Genomic DNA, 23,261 nt, shown 5'->3' on the forward strand with positions numbered 1-23,261 from the left:
ACTACAGAGGAACTGCAAAAGCTATTCTCCACATTAACCCCTAAGTTGGCAAGGTTGTCTGATGGGGTAACTCAGCCTGTAATCTCAAGTTTCGAAACATGAGAGGTGATCGTCGTGAATCTTAGAAACATCAAAAGGACTGAATAACAGAGGGACATGAGGAAGTACAAGTAGGCGAGATCTGGGAGAATCCCACGATATTCTACACGGACAAGTCAAACAGAATAATCAGCAAACAGTCAGTGTACATTAGAAACCAAAGGGGCAATCTGCGTGTCAAGCTGCAGAACAATGATGGATTGTAACAGGAGACCTTCACATCTATTTTACTTGGGAGAAGGAGGATGCAGGTACAGAATTCAAGAAGATGGACTGGACAACTCTTGAACAGATTGATGTAAAATACGAGTAGGGATTTGAGGCTTTGTTCTGTACAAATTTGGACCAATATCCATGTCTGAAAGAGTTGTATCACAGGCGGCTGTTGGGGTCAAGGGAGGAATGACACTGATTGAATATTTTAATTAGAATCTGATCATAGGGGAGGTGCCAGAGAACTGGAGGACTGCTAATACGATTCCACTTCACAGTAAGGGTGGGAGAGATAGATCAGGGAACTATAGACGAGTGAGTATTAGATCACTGTTAAGGAAACTACAGGATAAAATAGGGAAGGAGAAAATCGAACTCCAATCAGAGTCACAAGGTTTGATCAGAGATAATCATCGTGACTTTATCAGAAGGAAGTCGCATCTAATGGATTTGATTGAATTAGTTTGAGGAGGTCGATTGTTTAGTTTTGTAGGAAGGTCTCTGACAAATTTCCAGCCGGGATACTGAAAAATAATGTAAAATCTCACAATATGAAGGATACCTGGACAGGTTACAAGGAGATTTCTCTTAATGGCAGCAGGCAGAGGGTGGTGGGAGAAGGCTGTTTGTGTGACTGGAGACCAGTGTCCCCTGGTGTACCACAGGGATCAGTGCTGTGTCCCTTATTGTTTGTGTTATTCATAAAAAAAGATGTGAATGTGGAGGGGGCTAGGTGGAGAGTGGGGGAGGTGTGATAAGTAACTGTATGTTTGACATTAAGATTGACCGGATGGTTCGCAGTGAGGAGGAAGGCCTTAAGTTACAGGAAGATGCAGATGATTGGTCAGATGGGCAAATCAATGGCAGATGGTATGTAACCCTGATAAATATGAGCTGATGCACATTGGGAGAAGGAACCAGACAGGGGAGGACTCAATGAATGGCAGCACACTGGGAACTTCAGGGTGTGCTTCTCCACACATCCCTGAATGTGACTGGACAGGTTAATGGACTAGTTAAGAATTGGACCTTGGGTGTAGCATTTCCTAATCAGGAGTAGATTATAAGAGCAATACAGGGCTTTGGAGTACTGTATGTAGCTCTGGGAGCCACATTCCAGGAAAGATGTGATTGTACTGGAGAGGGTGCAGAGCTGATTCACCAGGATGTTCCCTGGGATGGAGCATATCAGCTATGGAGATAGGCTGGATAAGCTCGGGTTGTTTTCTTTGGAGCAGAGAAAGCTGAGGGGTCAGGGATTCAGAAGGATAAGATTATGAGGGACATGGACAGGGTGGAAAGACAGCAGCTGTTCCTTTTAGTCAGAGGGTCAAGAACAAATGAGCACACTTTTAAAGTGAAAAGTTTGAGGTTCAGAGAGGATTTAAATATTTTTTTCACCTTGAGGATGTGGGATTCTGGGATTACTTCCTGAAAAGGGGGATTATCACGGGTAACCTCACAATCATTAAAAAGTATTTGGACGAGCACGTGGAAGTGTCATAACATTCCAGGCTATGGGCCTGGTGTAGGAAAGTGGGACTAATATAGATTGTGCTGTATTTCTGTTGGCACAGAGTCTGTGCTCCTGTGAGTGTATGGTGTGTAAGGTCAATTATTGAGCAGTCTAAGGCAGGAATGGATGGCTTTCTGAAGAGTGTATTCACAAGGGTTAAAAGAGTGAACTGTAATAGCTGGTTAAATTATGTCAATGTGAGAAATATGAGAAAACAAGTACAGTTTCCTTACAGTTTGAAACCAGAGAATAGAGAATGGGAAACAGGGAAATGGCAGAACTATGAAGCCACTACTTCAGTTCTGTCTTCACAGAACTTTCAAACAATACAAGGAAAACCGAGTCTGGTGGAGGAAAATGATAGAGTACATTGAACATAGAACATAGTAAGTAACTGGTTGAGGAGAAATTATTGTGGCTGAAAGTAATGGTCATAGGCAACACTGACGTAGATATATGAAATGGGAATTATGTTTGAGAAACAGAATGGGAGACAAATGAAAGAGAAACAATGGATGTAAAACATGTGGATTTTTAGAAAGATTTTGGTAAAGCTCCAAGCCCAATTTGCAAAATCAAATCTGAGTGGATTGGGGTCTAATATATTGCTATGTTTCCAGAATGGGACAGCTGGCAGGAAACGGTGAGTAGAAATAAACAGACTCGTCAAGCAACAGCCTGACATTGTCTGTAAGGTATGATTCTGTGAGTATAACTATATCGCAGATACCTCATTACCTTCCCCAGATATCTCCTGTCTCATCAGGACGGACACAGCAGAAGTGGCGGCACAGTGGGATACAGTTAGAAGGGAATTGCTCTTGGAGTCCTCAACAGTGACTCCGTATCCCATGAAGTCTCATGGCATTTCTTTGCACATGGGAAAGGAAACCTCCTGCTGATTACCATGTACCAGCCTCTCTGAACTGATGAATCAGTACTCCTCCATGCTGACCAACACTTGGAGGAAGCACTGAGGGTAGCACGGACGCAAGATCTACTCTGGGTGGGGGATTTCAATGTTCACCAACAAGAGTATCTCAGCGACAGCATTACAGCGAGCTGGCCAGGCCCCAAAGGATAGAACTGCTCGACTGGTTCTGCAGCAGGTGGGGAAAGAACCAACATGAGGAAAATACAAACTTGAACACAGCCTTACTAATCTGCCAATTACAGAAGTATCTGTCCATGATATTATCGGTAAGAGAGACCACCACATAGTCATTGTGGAGACAAAATCACACCTTCACATTGAGAATAACCTCCACCATTTTGGGTGGTACTATCACTTTGCTAAACAGGGCAGACTTCGAACAGATCTAGCAGCTCAAATCTGGATGTCCATAAGGTGTCGTGGGTCATCAATAGCAGCCAAGTTGTACTCCTGCATAACCTCATGGCCTCCCGCATATCCCCCTCACAATTGCCATCAATCTAGAGAATCAATATTGGTTCAGTGGAGTGTGCAGGATGGCAGGAACTGCACCAGCCATACCTGATAATGGGGTGTCAGCCTGGTGAAGCCACCAGTCAGGACTACTTATGCGCCAAACAGCATAAGCAGTAAGTAATAGACACAGATAAGTGATCCCACAAGCAAAGGGACAGATCTAAGCTCTGCAGTTGTTCCACATCTAGCCGAGAAACGTTGGGGACAATGAAACAATTCACTGGAGGAAGAGATTCCACAAATAACCCCTTTCCTTCATGATGGAAGAGCCCAGCACTTCAGTGTATAAGATAAGGCTGATTCATTCGCAACAATCTTCAGTCAGAAGTGCTGAGTGGATGATCCATCTCAGCCCCCTCCAGTGGTCCTCAGCAATTCAGTTACCAGTCATCAACAATTCGATTCAGTCCACGCGATATCCAGAAAGGATTGGAGATACTGGATACTCTCCAAAGAGTCCATACTCTGACAACATTCTGGCAATAGTACTGACAACTTGTGCTCCATAACTTGCCACTCCCCTAGCCAAACTATTTCAATACAGTTACAACAATGGCTTTTCCTGATTATGTGGAAAATTACCCCAAGTAATCATTGTTCCTGTATGTAAAACGCAGAACAAATCCAATCCGGCCAATTGCCACCCCATCAGTCTCCTCTCGATCATCAGTAAAGTGGTGGAAGGTCTCAGTGTTTTTAAGTAGCACTTGCTCAGTAATGCCCTGGTCAATGACGCCCAGTTTGGGCTCCACCAGGGCCACTCAGCTCCTGATCTCATTACCGTGATTCAAACATGGACAAAAGAGCTGAATTCCAGAGGTGGGGTGAGAGCGATATCCCTTTAAATCAAGGCTGCATTCGACTATGTGTGGTATCAAGGGGCCTTAGCAACACAGGAATCAATGGGCATCGGGGCAAACTCCCCGCTGGTTAGAATCATACCTGACACGTAGGAAGGTGGTCATGGTTGATAAAGGTCAGTCAAGTCAGCTCCAAGTCTGTAGGAGTCCCTCGGGCAGTGACCGAAAACTTCTTCAGGGCTACTTCATCAATGACCTTCCCTCCATTTTAAGGTCAGCAGTGGGGATGTTCGCCAATGATTGTACAATGTTCTGCAACATTTGTGGCTCCTCAGATACTGAAGCAGTCCATGTTCAAATGAGACAAGATCTTGACAGTATCCAGGCTGACAAGTGGCAAGTAATATTCAGGCCACACGAATGCCAGGCCATGACCATCACCAGTAAAGTACAATCTAACCTGCCACTTGGCATTCAATGGTGTTACTATCACTGAATCCCCCAGTGTCAAATTCCTGGTGGGTAATCATTGCTCAGAAACTCACTGGTCTCGCCACATGAACACAGTAACTATAAGAGCAGGTCCGAAGCTAGGAATACTGCGGCGAGTAACTCACATCCTGACTTCCAAAAGTCTGTCCATCATCTACAATGCATAAGTCAGAAGTGTAATAGGAGACTCCCAATTTGTCTTGATGAGTGCAGCCCCAATAACACTTAAGAAGCTTTATACCATCCAGGACAAAGCAGCCAGTTTGACTGTCCCTTCATCCACAATGCTCCACCATCAACGCTCAGCAGCAGCAGCAGTGTTTTACTATCTACATGCTGCAATAAAATAATCCACCAAAGATCCTTAGAGACCATCTTCACAACTCCCATGTCTATCTAGAAGGACAAGGGCTACAGATGTATGGGAATACCATCATCTTCAGGTTCCCTCCAAGCCAGTCACCATCCTGACTTGGAATTTTATCACCGCTCCTTCACAGTCACTGGGTCAGAATCCTGGGATTCCCTCCCTAATGGCATTTGAGGTCAACCAAGCAGGTGGACTGCAGCGTTCAACAAGGCAGCTCACCACCACCTTCTCGAGGGCAACTAGGGACGGGCAATAAATGCTGGCCCAGCCAGTGACTCCGAGATTCACGAAATAAATTAATAGAAATTAACAGAGGACGGTTGCTGAGGTGTCGCAGGGATCGGTGCTTGGGGCCCAGCTGTTCACAATGCCCTTTAAACATTTGGTTACTGGAATCAGATACAATATATCCCAGCCTGCTGACAGCACTAACGGATGTGGGATTGTGAATGGGTGAGGAGGTTATAAAAAAGCACCGAGAAGACAAGTGGAGTGAATGGGTAAATACGTGACAGATGGAGAACAATGTGGATAGAGGAGACGGTGTGCTCTTTGGTGGAAACGATAAATTGGCAGCCTACCATTTGAAAGGGATTGGTTGAAACATGTTGATCTACAAAGGGACGTATGCTCCTGTTTGTTGTTTCCTTCTGCATAAACCTCTGAGGCCCCTGCAGCGCAGTGAGTTCTGTAACCAGAAGTCAATACTGGGCATGGCATTGGCACGCTGCCCAGTGAACACGGACCCACCAAGTGGGGAGCTGCAACACTGAAAAGGATCTGCATCTCCTTGTACACCAGTTGCTGAAAGTAATATTGCAGAAACAGAAAGCAGTGAGGAAGATAAATGGTGTGTGGATCTTCATTTCAGGGGATGTGAGTCCAGGAGAAAAGGTGTCTTACTGCAGCTGTACAGGGCCTTGGTGAGATATCATCTTGAACATTGTGCACTATTGTGGGGAGTTTTGGTCTCCTTACCTAATAAAGGACAAACCTGACATTGAGGGAGAGCAGTGAAGGATGACCAGACTGGTCTCTGGGATGACGGGCTTGTTATGGGAGCAGAGTATGGGAGACTGGGCAAGTATTCCATGGGGTTTAGGAAAATGAGTGGAGATCTCAGTGAGATATATAAAACTCTGACAGGGTGAGACAGATTGGAAGCAGGAATGATAATTCCCCTGCCTGGGACTTGTAAAACAAGGGGCCACAGTATTAGATACAGGCAGTCACTCTGCATTGAGATGATAATAAATGTCTGCTCTCAATGACTCGGGAACCTGGGGAATTCTCTCGCACCTGGAAACCGAGACACTGATTATAAATAAGGATTTCGAGACAGTAAAGGGATGGTGGGAGAGCAGGAGTACGGTGTGGAAATGAAGGGCCAACCATCATTATATTGAATTGGTTAGCAAACTCGATGGACCAAACGTACTACTGCACCGCCTATTTTATAGCTTCCCAAGGTTACTCACATTAACGGATATGTATATCATGTGGGGTAAGTGCATTGAGGAGAGTTTTTCCATGAACTAGAATGGGGAGGCTCAATGTGTTTTCCATTCCCAATGTTTCTGTGAAGTCTGTGGGAAAGGTCTGTAAATGCTGTCACAAGCTCTCAGATGTTAGGAAGGAGGTTTCTGCAGGGTCGACAGGACTGTGTTCCCATTCCCTTTTCCGACATTGATGCTGAGGCTGGGTTTTCTGTCCGGTTTCATCCTTTCAGACCTCGGAGCAGTTTGCTTCGAACAGATCTGTTGGTCAAGTCTGGTAGCTTTAATGAGTTAGCATCAGGTAAAGTTCACGTGATTCTGACCCTGACATCTTCACCCACACTCGTCACTGAGCCATAGATGGTGTTGATGCCAATGACAGACTGAGGTGTTACCCTGGCAAAAAGTTACAGGTTGTATTTGAATGCAGATCTGCTTCTCCTGCTTCTGTGATCTACAGCACTACGTGAATACACAGTTTCGAGGTGCAATATCTGCAATGCAATTTTGCTGTCTGTTCCCCAATTCTCACTAAGACCCATTCACCCATCAGCCCTGCACTCAGTGACCGAACCTGGTTTCTGATGTGGAAATACTTCCATTTTCAAACTCTTATCCTGCTGAGGGTCTCTCTCCCCGGGTCTTGCTTACAATCTGACACATTCCGCAAAAGCATTTAACTGATCTTAATTCAAATATTTAATTCACCTAAATATTTTTCATTGAGAAATACCAATCTGCTGTGTTTAAAGTGAATGTGTTTCCCCTGTTTCTTTACCTGACCATGATTAAGAGCTCTGTAGTGTCAGTGATGCCAGCCTTATGTAGTTTCAGAGCCAATGAATTCTCTGGAGTCCCAATCATCTTCACCACATTGTATATTTTCTCTTTTGGTTTGATGCCTTATCATTCATGGCTGCCTTGTTCTCCCTTGAGTATGTTTCAAGTTCTTTGGGTTGCATTTCTGGTATTATATTCCGAATTTATCCCCAGAACCTCCTCCCATTGCTGCTCCATGGTCTTTCCTGCTCAGTTCCCCTTCCAATTAACTCTGGACAGCTTCGCCCGCATGTCTTGGTAGTTACATTGCTCAATTATAACCACATTACATCTTGAAAGAGCATTAGATATAAACCGAAAGGAGGAGTTTTGGGAGACGGGACACGAAGAATAATTGGTGGATTTCTTAACTAGATACAAAGGGAGAACGAGAGAGAGGATAGAGATCTGGAGATCTGGAAAATGAGAAAGCATCATTATCGAAAGAAGTAGATGAACATCCCCCAATGTTTTGGCAATGCCTGTGTGCTGTGGTCCTTGGTACAGTGCATGTACAACAGAGTAATATGTTCAAATGCTGAGTCTGATGCCAGAATATTTATCTCCAATAATATGACAGACACTAGCTTTGGAAAGAACCCACCAGGCCAACATATTGAAGTCCCGGTAGAAAGGGGATTAACTGAAATAAGTTGGGACACCAGAATCAAGAATTTGGAGCACACATCCTGGTAAGAATGAGAGATTAGAGTTGGGAATCCCAGAAAAGGAGGGTTCGTTGAGAGGATCAAATCATGTTTTAATGTTTTACCAATTTTATACATCATATGCATCATTTTTCGTTAACTGTGTCTCTGTTGTTTCTTTACAATGTGTTGTGCACATATGAAAAATGTGACTTATCTGCACACACACATTGATTAAACAGTGTATATAAAATAATTTTTCCACCATTGAAACTGTCCTGTTGTTGTGTTACGAGGATAGATTAGATTAGATTAGATTACTTAGTGTGGAAACAGGCCCTTCGGCCCAACAAGTCCACACCGCCCCGCCTCAGGCAACTGACTGTGTGGAGTTTGCACGTTCTCCCCGTGTCTGCGTGGGTTTCCTCCGGGTGCTCCGGTTTCCTCCCACAGTCCAAAGATGTGCAGGTCAGGTGAATTGACCATCCTAAATTGCCCGTAGTGTAGGTAAGGGGTAGATGTTAGGGGTATGGGTGGGTTGCGCTTCGGCGGGGCGGTGTGGACTTGTTGGGCCGAAGGGCCTGTTTCCACACTAAGTAATCTAATCTAATCTAATCTATCCTCGTAACACAATAACAGGACAGTTTCAATGGTGGAAAAATGATTTTATATACACTGTTTAATCAATGTGTGTGTGCAGATAAGTCGCATTTTTCATATGTGCACAACACATTGTAAATAAACAACAGAACACCAACTAGCCACCAAAAGACATGATCCACTATCACTATGTTCCATACATACAAAGAAGGGCACCACTTTGACTGGGACAAAGCACACACACATACTAAGACACGCAAGGACCTTCTTAGAGGAATCGTATTATAACCAGAAGTCCATCAATAAACGCATCAATTTAGATCCTGTCTACATTCTCTTTTTAAAAATAACCGGAAATGACATCACCCACTTTAAGAAACCAAGACCTATAAATAGAGAGGCGGGACATACCACCAGAGCTTCAGCAGAGACTCTCACTGATGATGTCACCTAGTCATGGTGACGAAACTTCTGAAAACAGACCTTCAAACTCAGCGAGCTAACTTGCACAGATATAAATTGTTATTTGTTGTTTATTAGTGGAATTTAGGAGTTCTCTGTCGCTCACGTTTTGACAGATTATGATGTGAGGTGAGCTTTTCTAGGTGTGTGATTTTAATTAACAGAGGGGTTCGACATTGATGTCATAACAGTTTGGGGCCTTGCTGTGTGGCACTTGGACCGATCTGAACAGATTTGAGATACAACAGGTCGCAGCAAATTCCAACTCATTGCAATTAGTGACTTTGATCTTCAAATAAAACCAGTGGGAAAATTCGTTTAATTTTGTTACTTGTGGTTGGTTAAATGAAAAGTGAGGGAAATGGCTGTTCACATTACTAAAGAGGTTCCCAAATTTTCCAAGGAAGTTTAGAAAGACAGAAGGAGGACATTTGTTAGAATTAGCAAATAGGTTGGAATTGGGTTCAACCAGGGAGAAAAGGGAAGCTGAAATTGTAATGGAGTTGGTTAAGCACTTTGATGTATCAGAGAAACAGGCAACTGCAGTAGAGTTATAAAAACTTAAATTGCAATTGTGGCAACTGGAGTTAGAAGATAAATAAAGGGATGGAAACAGAGAGAGACGAAAGAGAAAGAGAGGAAAAAGAAAGAGAGAGGGGATTTGAAATTCAGAAGTTGGGAATTAGACAAGAAATTTAAATTAACAGGATGGAGATGAAGGGAGAACGTAGGGATGTATACAACTAGGTTAGTAACTTGCCATATTTCGTTGAGAAAATTGTCAAACCCTTTTTCATTTCATTTGAAAAAATGGCTAGGCAGATGACGTGTCCAGTGAACTTGTAGGTAATGCTAGTTCAGACTAAGCTGGTGGGCACAGCTGGTGAGGTATGTGCAGCGCTGTCAGATGAGGGATCAAGAGATTATCAAGATGTTAAATTGGTTATTTTGATTGGTTATGAATTGGTACTAGAAGCATATAGACAGAAGTTCAGAAAAATAGAGACGGAACGAGGTCAGACTTATATTGAGTTTGAAAGAATTAACAACAGTCATTTTGACAAGTGGGTGCTGGCCTTAAAAATGGATAAGACCTGTGAGGCCTGAAGGGAGATTAATCTGCTGGAGAAGTTAAAAGACTCACTTCCAGAGATAGTAAAAATTCATGTGAATGAATAGAAAGTTCAAGAAGTGAGCAGCGCGGCAGAAATGGCAGGTAAATATGCATTGTGCAATGTGATGAAATTTAGCTTCTGGCAGGAATTTCATCCCGTGAGGGATAGTAATTGGGAGAAGGGACGATCACACATTACAAAGCGAACAGTAGTTCACAATATTTTACCACAGGTGAAGAAAGAAGCCCAAGGGGGTTGAAAGGTGGTGAAAGGCCTCAGGTGCTCTCACTATAAGGGAGTGGAACACATAAAATTACAGTGCTGGTGGTTTAGGAAGGGCACAGTGGAAAAGTTGTTTTCACTGCAGTAAACTGGGACACACCGTGCTGGGCGTTAAAGGAAGACACTTTGGGGAAAGATGTGGTAGAAGAGGCTCAGCCCAGTGGCAGTAGTGAAACTGGTAAAGGAGACCCCAAGTGGAGCCGAGGAGCTGCAGGAAATTGCACAGCCTAGGCAAGGGCTGGGTATGGAGGTAGTGCCTGATCTCTCAAAAGAATTCACCTCTCTGGATAAAGTTTACTCAGAAAGAACAGGGGGAGAACGACAAGAAGTTATAATTATGTGAGATGTGGGATCTGCTCAGTCTGTAATAGTTGAGAAGTGAGGCGCCAGAAAAGCACAACAGATCAGGCAGCGTCCAAACAGCAGGACAATCGAATATCAGGCAGAAACCCATCGTCAGGAACATGGTGGGGGGACAATGGGGCTGAAAGATAAATACGAGGGTAGTAGCTGAGCTGGTGGAAGGGTCATTGGGAAGGCAATAAGATGATGTAGGTGGGAGTGATAGTGATATGTCGGAGGATAGGGTGAAGTCGATAGGTGGAAAAGAAGAGGTCTAGTTAGGGCAGTCCAAGAGGGCAGTGCTAGGTTGTACGGTTGGATCTGGGAGAGGTTGGTGGAGGGGAGATTTGAAATTTGGTGAAGTCAACATTGATGCGGAACAGTTTGAGGGTTCCAGCTGTCCTACCACTGATAGGAGTCCTATCACCCTCCTCACCGACCTATCACCATCACACCCCACTTGCATCTACCTATCGCCTTCCAAGCTCCCTTCCACCCAGCCCCATCCCCACCCTCCCATTTATTTCTCAACCTCCTTCCCCCTCCCTTACCTCCCATTTTCCTGATGAAGGATTTATGCCTGAAACGTCAACGCCCCTGCCCCTCGGATGCTGCCGACGTGCTGTGCTTTTCCAGCCCCACACTTTTCAACTCTCATCTCCAGCATCTGCAGCCCTCACTCTCTCACCCTCTAATAGGAAGAGATGAAAGGTTTTTTCACTCTTTCTGGCATGTTCATCAAGAGTGTGTTAATTTGTGGAATGGGGACATAAATTAAGCATTCCCTTGTGTAACATCAGGATGGAATGCCAAATCAAGATTAGGGAAGTAACAGTGACAGTGAGTAACAGAGTGTCAGGTCCAGGAATACAGTTTGTTCTTGGGAACGATTTAGCAGGAGGTGAGGAGGGATAGGCACTCCTTGTGGTGGAGAAGCCAAAGGAAGACTAGGGAATTGGTGAGTTAAAAGAAAATTACCCAGGAATTTTTCCAGACTGTGTAGTAACAAGATCCCACTGTCATAAGTTACAGCAGGAAGGAAAAACGAACGAAAAAGACAAATGGTTTGATGCTCAGTGAACTGACCCCCTGTTTGATGTAACGGTGCAGGATAAACCTGAACAGGCAGAGGATCAGGCAGAGGGGTTTAGTCCAGAAAGGCTAATGGACTTACAACAGATATATACACACACATTCACACACACATACACATGCACACACACAGAAAAGGAATCAGAATATATTGTTGAACGTTATTAACTTAAAGATAGAATCATAAAATTAAAATGGAGACCCCGATAGGTTACTGCAGAAGGGAAATGGTCCGACGTGCACCAGATTGTGTTAGCACTAACGTACAGTGTTATGGGTAGCTCATAAACTAACTGCAGGCGGTCACTTAGGTGTATAGAAGACTCAGGCTAAGGTACAGAAGCATTTCCACTGTCCTGGAATGCACAAGGACGCTGTTAATTTTTGTTGTACGTGACATACATCCCAAATGGTAGGTAAGTAACAGGCAGTAACAAAACCAGCACTTTTCTTGCCAATTCCTGCATTCGAAGAACTTGCATGTGTGTTATGATAAATTGTGTTGCTCCCCTTTCTAAAGTAAAAGTGGAAACCAATATTTGCTTACTTTCTTGGATGTGTCTACCAGATTTCCAGAGGCAATTCCATTATTGGAGTGCCAAGGCAAAAAGGGAGGTGGAGGAGTTGGTAGCTTTCTTTACACGCTGTGGGCTGCCCAGAGAGATTCAGTCAGACCAAGGGTCTCATTTTACCGCTCAGCTGTTTAAGGAAGTCATGGATGGCTTAGGCATACAACACTTCAAATCAAGTGCATCCCATCCTGAATCCCAGGGAGCCTTGTAAAGTTAGCATCAGATGCTGAAGACTATGTTAACAGCTACTGTCAGGGTTGGCCAAATGATTGTGATAAAGGTGTCCCATTGAAGTGTTTGCCATTAGTGATGTCCCAAATAAATCTACTCACTTTACTTCCTTTGAGTTAATATTCGTACATGAAGTGAGAGCTCCTCTGAAATTAATTAAATATAAATTGACAGGACCGAAGTCGGAAATCTCACACCTGGATTCTGTGTGTGAGGTGAAGGAGAGAGTAGATGGAGTAGGTGAGTTTGCTAAACAGTATCTGAAGAGCACAGCATAGAGTGAAGGAGGTGGCAGATACAAACTCTGAAACTTTGAAGATTTCCCGTGGGGATGACGTATTAGTATTGTCACCAGTGGTAAGAAATCTCTTCAAATCCAGGTTTCGTGGCCCCTTTCAAATAAAAAAAAATGTGGAGTCAGTTTAACTACCCAGTAAAGATACCAGAGATGACAAAATAACCTTTATCGAATATTTCATATGGATGAATAATGCACAAGCCACATTTAAGACTCAGAAACAGAGTTGTGGCCATATGAACAAATTTTGCAGCTTATCTTTATGATGTAGTGATCTTTAGCAAGTGATTGAAAGCTCACATGTTACAGTTGACCGATAATGTTGAATGATTACAAGAAGCAAACTCAGTAATAAACTTAAAGAAAACAGAATTCACGAAAGCAGTGGTAACATTCTTGGGATATTGCATTGGACATGGAAGGTTGACCCCATGGAACACAAATACGAAGGGCTTTGAGGAAATTCCATGACCATTCTCGAAGAAAGAGGTGCTTCGATTTTTGGAACTGAATGGATTCTATCGGAAGTTTGTCCCAAACTTCAGCAGCGTATTGGCATCTCTAATGGACTTATTAAAGAAGAACATTGAATTGTGGTGGATAGAACAATTCCAGGAGGCATTTGAGAATTTTAAAGCAGGATTAATCACCACATCAGTTTTAGCTACACCAAATATTCTGAAACCCTTTGAAAATTGTGTTTGATGCTTGGGATATAGGGGTCGGAGATGTATTGATACAGAAAGAGGATGACGGAATTGTATGGCTAATTGGCTACTTGTTGAAAAAACTCAATATCCACCAGAAAAAAAAATACAAAATCTTCATTATTGAAAAAGAATGATTAATTTTCATACTGGCCTGACAATATTTTAATGTTTATATGACAAACAAATTGTCGGAGATGGTTGTGGACAACGACAAATCTCTCACATTTTTTGAAATATTTAAAGACCAGAATATGAGACTATTTAATTGGAGTCTTACCTTACCGACTTTAAACTCACAAACTGTACAGGCTGTGGCCCCTACAATGTGATAGCAGATGGGTTTTCGCGGATTTAAAGGAAAGCAGTGTAGATAAGATTAGACTTATTCCAGTGTTGTATTGGTGTGCAGAATTAATATGAATGATTTAACTGAGATTACTACTTTTGTATTTCATATAATTGGGATTAAGAATTAGAGGAAAACGATTGATGCCATCTTTTCATTCTGCTGGTTCATTTTATTTTCTGAAGCAGGAAGATGTTATGAAGCCAAAAGCATGTATGGGCACTTTAAGACAAATCGGGTTTTGTTGAATAGAAATTAAAGCCACAGATGCCAGCTAAAGGTCACACTGTTCCACATGTCACCATTAGCTGAGAAATGGATACCTGAGTTTTGGTTGCTGTTTTGACAGCCATCCAAATGCAACCAAAGAGTTTAAATAACGCTCAGGATACCAGAAATCAACAGAATTTGAATATTATTGTTTGGGCACCTGGACAGCAATCAAATTATGAGAATTATTATTTCATGGCGAGTATATAAATCCAGCATTTTGAACACTGGAGGGAGAGCTGCTGCCATCCAACAATAGAGCAACTGCTGTAGAGCAGGAGTGCTAAGTGACCATCTCAAACACTCTATATCAAAGACACATTTTCATGTAAACCTACTTGCAATAAAAAAACATGACCCAGGGAGATCAGCAGCTGAAAGAGTGAACACAGCGGGAAAGATAGAGACTGTATGGTCTTGAGATTTTAATGTTTCATATGTGGATTGTTGGAACAGCATATTTTTACAGAGTTGGAGTCAGATAGTAAGTAGCTAAGAAAAGAGGGGCTTGTATTTGCGAATAGTTGTTGTTTAGTGTTCACTATTAAAGTTAAGAAACTAACTTGATAATTTTTGTTTTAATAGTGGAATGTAGGAGATCTCTGTCGCTCATATTTTAACAGATTACAAGGTGAGGCAAGCTTTTCTGGGTGTTTTGGGTTTAATTAACAGAGAGGTTCGAGTCCACCTTATAAATATCCATCCACGCTAACCCCATTTCCCTGCAGTTGGCCCATATGCTTCCAGTCCTTTCCTATCCACATATTTATCCAAATGTTTTTGAAATGGGTTGTTAATTGGTTGTTCGTGGGTGGCACGGTGGCATAGTGGTTAGCACTGCTGCCTCTCAGCGCCAGAGACCCGAGTTCAATTCCTGCCTCAGGCGACTGACTGTGTGGAGTTTGCACGTTCTCCCCGTGTCTGCGTGGGTTTCCTCCGGGTGCTCCGGTTTCCTCCCACAGTCCAAAGATGTGCAGGTCAGGTGGATTGGCCATGCTAAATTGCCCGTAGTGTTAGGTAAGGGGTAGATGTAGGGGTATGGGTCGGTTGCGCTTCGGCGGGGCGGTGTGGACTTGTTGGGCCGAAGGGCCTGTTTCCACACTGTAAGTAATCTAATCTAATCTAATGTACCCCCCCTTAACCATATCTGCTGGCAACTCATCCCTGTACCAGCCCTCTGTATAAAGAAGTGGCCCCTCAGGTTCCCTTTTATTCCTTCCCCTTTAACCTTAAACTGATCCCCTCTAATCCTCGATTCTGTACACCTTGGAAAAAGACTGAGAGCATTAACCCTATCCATACTCCTCGTGATTTTACACAGCTCTATAAGGACTCCCTCAGTCTCTTACACGCTAAAGAAAAGGTCCTAGCTTGTCCAACCTCTCCCTATAACTCAGACCATTGGGTCCTGGCAACGTCTTTGTAAATTTCTTCTGCACTCTTTCTAATTTAATAACATCGTCCCCATAACAAGGTGACAAACACTGAACACAATACTCCAAGTGCGGCCTTACCAAATTCCTGTGTAACTGTAACATTACTTCCCAACTTTTATACTCAATATCCTGCCTGATGAATGCCAATGTGCCAAAAGCCTTCTTCACTGCCCTGCCGACCTGTGACTCCACTCTTAGAGAACCGTGCACCTGAACACCAAGGTCCCTCTGCCCACTGCACCCCTTAAGACCATTTACAATGAAACTCCTCCCTTGATTTCAGTTTCCAAAATGCAAGACCTCACACTTCTATATTAAATTCCATTTGTCATTGCTCGGCCCATTTCCCCACCTGGTTAAGGTCCTGCTGCAACTTTTGATAAACATTCTCACTGATCACGCTCCCAATTACTTTAGTGTCATCTGCAAACTTACTAATCATACCTTCCATATTCTCAACCAAATCATAGATAACAAACAGCAATGGACCAAGCCTCCGGTCTGACAAACATCCTTCCACTCAACCCTCTGCTTTCTACCATCAAGCCAACTGTGTATCCAGTTGGCCAGTTCCCCCCGCATTCTACGAGATGTAACCTTCCTGAGCAGCCTGCCATGTGGAACCTAATCAAAGGCCTTACTGAAATCCATACAGACTACATCTATCACTCTGCCCTCATCAAACGTCCTGGTAACTTCATCAAAGGACTCTAAGAAATTTGGGAAGCATAATCTCCCACTCACAAGTCTATGCTGACTGCTCTGAATCAAACCCTGTGTAAGTAATGGGTGCAGTCAATGGTATGCTGTCCTTCATTGTAAGATGATTCAAGTACATAAGTAAAGGCATCTTCCTGCTGTTGTAGAGCCTTGCTGAGAGAGCTTTTGGGGCACTCTCTACAGATTTGATGCTCTTTATAAGGAATGATCTCCTTACCACAGACACGGGTGATGGTAACATGAGGATAGAGTGAATAAGCTGAGTGTTTAATCTGTAGAGGTGTGAGAGACAAAGAAATGGTGACGCTGAAACACGAGGAGTGGCAGCGATCACTTATTTGCAAAAGAGACATTGACAGGGAGAGAAATTCCATACTTTACTCAGGATTGATTGGTTTGATTGATTGCCACGTGTACCTCAGTACAGGGAAACACTTTGTTTTTGAGCAGTGGAGGATGATCATAGTAAGCATGGCCAGACAGATCATAGGGTGGAAATAGACTTGGACAGAGTAAGGCATACAGGTTACACTGAACAGGACATGCACTCGACAAGGTCAACATGAACAAGATCACCATTAACTGAACTTAGAGAGTCCATTCATCAGTCGAACGTGACTTTCCGAATAGTTTATTTGCCTAAATTAACTCTCGCTCCGTTATTGTGCAGTCGGTGAGTGAACCCTACTGAACCGTCATGTTGCTCACAATTCCCAATAGCAGCCACAATACCTTCCATCTGAAACAGGTAGCCATTCCAACCAGCTTCCGCCCTACATAGAGAACACCAGGCTGTCTTCTTGGAGATGGAAGATGCCTTCTTGAGACTTTACACAAGACATATGGCTTCCCTGCTCACCACTAGAAAACCATGTTAAAGTCCCACGTGTGTATCATAAACAACGGAGCCAAGAGGAACAACGTGGAACAGACAGTCTGTGCAGCCTCTGCCCCACTTGTTCATCATGTTAGAGCATCAATTAGGAGACAGTGAGGACTGCCAATGCTGGAGATCAGATTAGAGCATCAATTGCTGGAAAAGCACAGTGAGTCAAGCAGCATCCGAGGACCAGGAGAATCGACGCTTTGGGCATAAGACATTCATCAGGATTCAGCAAATATTACCTCATTCTGCCCCCGTGTCAGTGCATTGAGGTGGGAATGGCCTCCTGCTGTTCCTGTGTAAGTGACTCAGGGGAGTGATTGGCTTCAATCTCGTCTGATTGGACAGGGCCAAGGGCCTGACTGGTTAACCCTGGTTCTGTTTGACAGCTCATTGTACTGACAATGTTGCAGCTTTAAGATGTTATTTTGTCCTGGTTTATTTTATGATAGAGATTGAACGATTGTTCCCAAGCTTGCCAGTTAAGACCACTTGAGTAACAGCTAGGGAGGCCTTCGGTTAATTTTATTTCAGCCTGAATGGGTGTGGCCAACTCTCACAGATTAGGATCTCTGGGTTTTGGTTTCTCAGTAACATCAGAAACTATTGGGGTCTCCACAGAGTTGGAAGCTTCAGTGGATGTCTCCTGGCTGCTACTCTCTCTGAAATTTCTCTTGATACTGTTTTTAATTCCTGGATTGGAGAAATATTTGTGACATTCTGTGTCTGAATATTCCTTTTTGCCAAGGGCTGTGTTTATGGGATTTCCCTATATTGGAACAGTTCATTAGTAATAGTTCCTAGATCTATTATTCTGTTAACTTGTCCAATAAAATTACGTTATTCTAAATTCCTCTTTCTTTGGTTTCATTTTCTCTTTCGTGTTTAAGTAGATGGTGTTTTGCTTCACACCGAGTAGTTTGACCAGTCACATTGCATCTGGAACAGACACTTTACATTTCCTTTAAAATAAGAAAACATTAGAATCTAGGCTACCGCCTTCAAATATTTTCGAGGGGCTCTGGTGTGGCCCATCACACTAGACTCCTTCTCTTCCTGAGTAATAGGCTGGAGGCACTAAATGGGCTGTCCCTGTTCTTCTCCAATAGTGTCAATGGGCTGAATGACTTCCTCATGTTCCTGTGAAACCAGCCTGAGGTGCTGAATGAAGTCTTGTTTTACTGTGGCAATGTGCAGTGCCCGCCAGTGCTGTTACATGAATGTTACGGACACTTTAACAGCACAAGTCTCAATGGAATCTGAATCCTGCTACACACGGACAAAGACCAGTTCAGGAGGTGACGGGGGACAAAATGTTCTGAACATTGTTGAATCTTCAGTGACCATCCCGACTTCTGATCTTATGGTGGGGAGGGTGGGGGCGGGGAGACATTGATGAAGCAGCTGAAGGTGTTTGTGAAGAGGAAGCTACTCTGAGGATCTCCCACAGAGGTGACCCAGGACTGAGATGATGAACATCTTCCTTTGTGCCATGTTTGACCCCAAACACTGGAGAGGTTACTCTGATTCCCATTAAGTTCAGTTTTGTTAAGCTCCTTTATGTCAACAGAAGTCAACCACTGCCTTGATATCGGGGCCAGTCATTTTTATCTGAACGCTTGACGCAACCTCTTTTGTTCACGTCAATAGGCCATGATGTAGGAGCAGCAAGTGTTTTCTTCAAACAGGTGATATTGAATGTCAGGATCACTCTTCTCAAGAGTGTTCGGGAAGCTAGATGACGGAACGTATTTGAAGAGGAGATAGATGGAAATTGACCTGTCAGAGAGTTGAGGGCGATGAAGAATTGGATAGGAAAGAAGATTTGAGACCAGGAGCAGATCAGTCATGATCTTAAAGAAGGGCAAGGCAGGCTTGGGGAGTGAACAACATGCCCCTGTTTCTGATGTTCTCCGATTCTGTTATTGGAAAGTTAGTGGGTGTTATTTTCATGAATGTTCTGTTATTGAATGTTGCAGACAGGGACGACCAGAGGATTTTGTGAGCCATCCCTGAGTGAGGTATGGGGGCTGTATTCACATTGCATCTGAGTGTACAACATGACCAACAAATGAAGCACAAGTTGCAGAGAGGGGAAGCTCTGTGAAGAGAGATGAGGGGCCTCTTTCATACCAGCCTGAGTTTTCCAATTACATTCCCAATTCACTTCAAACCGTGTGGGACAGTACTGAGGGGCTGAAATGTCTCCTGTGTTTCTGTGCAACAGGTTATCGGAGTAAGTAACCTCCAACTGCTCCTGTCTAGCAGGTTTGAGGGGCTGAATGGAACACAGAAACATGGGACTGAGGAGCAGGAGTGGGTCATTAGACACTTTGAGCCTTCTCCACCAGGCACTAAAATTGTAGCTGATCAGGTTGTGGTCTCAGCCCCACTTTCCTGTCTGTGTCCCATTGTGCACTTCTTTGTCAAATATTTAACTAACGCAGCTTTCAATCAATGTGAACATAGAGACACGATAACCTTCCACTGAAGAGAATTCCGACTTGAAAAGTCCTTTCAGAATTATTCATCATCCCTCTTATAGAATCAGAGAGTCATGCAGAATGGAAACAGACCCATTAGTCCAATCTGTTCACTCCGATCAGATATCAAATCTGATTTCGTCCCATTTGCCAGCATTTGGCCAATATTCCTCCTGTGATTGTACCCGCCTTGACCACTTCCTCTGACTGCACTTTCTGTCCACACACCACTCTCTGTGTGAAATATTTACCTTCTCGTCCCTTCTAAATCATTCGCCCTCTCCCCTCCAAACTCTGCTGTCTTGTTCTGGACTCCCCTATCCTTGGGAGTAGAACATGGCTGTTCAGAATATCCATGTCCCTGATGATTTTATAAACCTCTATAATGTTGCCTCTCAACCTCTCACACTCCAGGGGGAAGCACCTCAACGTAATTAGCCTCTCCCTAAAGCTCAAACCTCCAGTCCTGGAACATCCGTGTAAGTCATTTCTGCAGAAAACCGAGTTGTACGCAGTATTCTTAAAGCGGCCTCACCAACATCCTGTATAGATGCACCATACCACCACAACTCCTATACTCAATGCTCTGACTGATTAAGGCAAATGTGCCAAATGTGTTCAGCACCACCCTGTCTACCTGCGACTCACTGCTACAGGTAATCATGTACGTAAACATTAGAAAGTTAACATGATGGTAGTGCCAGCAGATAGGAGGACCAGTGATACATTAATCATTATTGAGATTAGATTGTGTTGGAAACATGAGCTTAACATGTCAGGAAGTGAAATCAAATCAATGGGTTCAGGGTGATTAATCTACAAAATAACAGATAGCCCGGAGTGAGTTACAGACTGGAATCGAATCGAGGCGTTCAGGTGGTTAATATACAGAATACCAGATACCCCGGAGCGAGTTACAATCTGGAATCTAATCAAGGGGTTCAGGGTGGTTTATATACGAATAACAGATACCCCGGATTGAGTTACAATCTGGAATCTAATCAAGGGGTTCAGAGTGGTTTATATACGAATAACAGATACCCCGGATTGAGTTACAATCTGGAATCTAATCGAGGGATTCAGGGTGGTTTATATAGAGAATAACAGGTAGCCCGCAGTGAGTTACAGCCTGGAATCTAATTGCAGGGTTCAGGGTGGTTAATATACAGAATAACAGATAGCCCAGAGTGAGTTACAGCCTGGAATCCAATTGAGGGGTTCAGGGTTGTTCATAAACAGAATAACAGGTAGCCTGGAATGTGTTACAGGTTGGAACCTAATCGAGTGGTTTAGGATGGTTTATGTACAGAATAACAGATGCCATGGAGTGAGTTACAGTCTGGAATCTAATCGAGGAGTTCAGGGTGGTTTATATACGGAATAACAGATAGCCTGGAGTGTGTTACAGATTGGAAACTAATCGAGCGATTTAGGATGGTTTATGTACAGAATAACAGATAGCCCGGAGTGAGTTACAGCCTGGAATCTAATCGAGGAGTTCAGGGAGTTTTAGATACAGAATAACAGATAGCCCGGAGGGAGTTACAGCCTGGAATCCAATCGAGGGATATGTTAACCTTTTTATGTGAAATAACTTGTAACTGGTTGTGAGTCATAAAGTGTACTATTGGCCAAGTGGTTTCAAATCTTGACTCAAATAAACATAATGCAGTTACAAACTACACAACTTTACTGACTCCCAATTTTCCTTGTTTGAGGACTATCCTCCTCTGTTTTCCCCTTACACTGAAAGTATTAATATACCTTTTATACTGCACTGACATTCTGGTTATAGTGCTACCTATCTCTCACTGTCTCGTTTATATTCAATCCTGTTGAAAGATACTTAAACCAACAGAGACACAAAGTTCCAGAAAAGCTTTGTTCAATTGCAGGTGCATTATTTTCTTTTATTTGTAGATAACACACAATTTGAACCCACAGAAGGTCAGTGTGGAATTTGAGCAACCCTTCAATTTGGGATGAGGCCTGGCCAGGCAGGATTCTGATTCAACGCTGCAAATCTACAATTCAGTGGCTGAGTTCTATCAGGTTTTGTATAGTATGTCTCTCTCATATATTAGGAGCTTGGAAAGTAAGGCAGACCTTACTGGAATGTCACATTGTCTCTCCGCATTCACTGTAAAAAGGTTCTGGGATTTGCATTTTATTCAACTTCAAAGAGCTGTCTCCATTTCCTATCTCTGCTGGCATCAATGAATGGAAATGGCTTTTGATACGTTGCCCCCTCTCCCTTGCTGAATGTATTCCTGACACAAATCGGTCAGGCAAACGTTTTAGATTTGGCCACAGCCACCATTTTATATCAGTAAAACTACACGACTACTGTGTGCAGTTCTGATCTCCAAATTTGAGGAAAGACATTCTGGCTATTGAGGGAGTGCACCGTAGGTTCACGAGGTGAATTCCTGGGATGGTGGGATTACCTTACACTGAAAGACTGAAGCGACTGGGCTTGTATACCCTTGAGTTTAGAAGACTGAGAGGGGATCGGATTGAGACGTATAAGATGAAAGGATTGGACATTCTGGCAGCAGGAAACATGCTTCCGCTGAGGGGTGAGTGCTGAACCAGAGGACACAGCTTAAAAATACGGGGTAGACCATTTAGGACATAGATGAGGAGAAACTTCTTCACCCAGAGAGTGGTGGCTGTGCGGAATGCTCTGCCCCAGAGGGCAGTTGAAGCCCAGTCTTTGGATTCATTTAAGAAAGAGTTGGATAGAGCTCTCAAAGATAGTGGAATCAAGGGTTATGGAGATAAGGTAGGAACAGGATACTGATTAGGAATGATCAGCCATGATCATATTGAATAGCGGTGCAGGCTCGAAGGGCTGAATGGCCTACTCTTGCACCTATTGTCTTTGTCTATTGTCTATTGAGTGTGTATAAATTAGGAAAAGCAGGAGAGACTGGCAATATCAATGCAGTTTGAAAATATATAAACCATTGAATACGCACACAGAATCACACACAAACAGACATGCACAGACACACCGAATCACACACACAGAGATACAGACACCTTCCAGGAGCTGTCTCCATTTCCTATCTTGCAAGAGAATTCATGTTATGATGATGCATTCATGCAGGACAGTAAACAGCTTTTGAGACTTTCCCCATTGTGACAGAAGTTCAGCCCCAATTTGAAACTTGGAGATATGTAACAGGACAGAAATGAACCAGGAGCTTTCTGTGTTCTTGCTCTCAATGTAACATTTGACCATTTAGTTTATCTTGTCTTCGGCCTAACATCCAACAAGGATCACTTCACAGATCCAATAACAGATCCCCAGGAGTGAGTTCCAGACTGGAATCTAATTGAGGCGTTTCGGGTTTACACACAGCAGAAGAGATACCCAGGAGTGAGTTACAGACTGGGATCTAATCGAGGGGTTCCGGGTGGTTTACATACAGAACAACAGATAACAAGGAATGAGTCACAAAATCACGGAGTCATACAGTCATAGAGATGTACAGCATGGAAACAGGCCCTT

The sequence above is a fragment of the Chiloscyllium punctatum genome, chromosome 47, assembly GCF_047496795.1.
Source record: "Chiloscyllium punctatum isolate Juve2018m chromosome 47, sChiPun1.3, whole genome shotgun sequence".
NCBI lineage: Eukaryota > Metazoa > Chordata > Chondrichthyes > Orectolobiformes > Hemiscylliidae > Chiloscyllium > Chiloscyllium punctatum.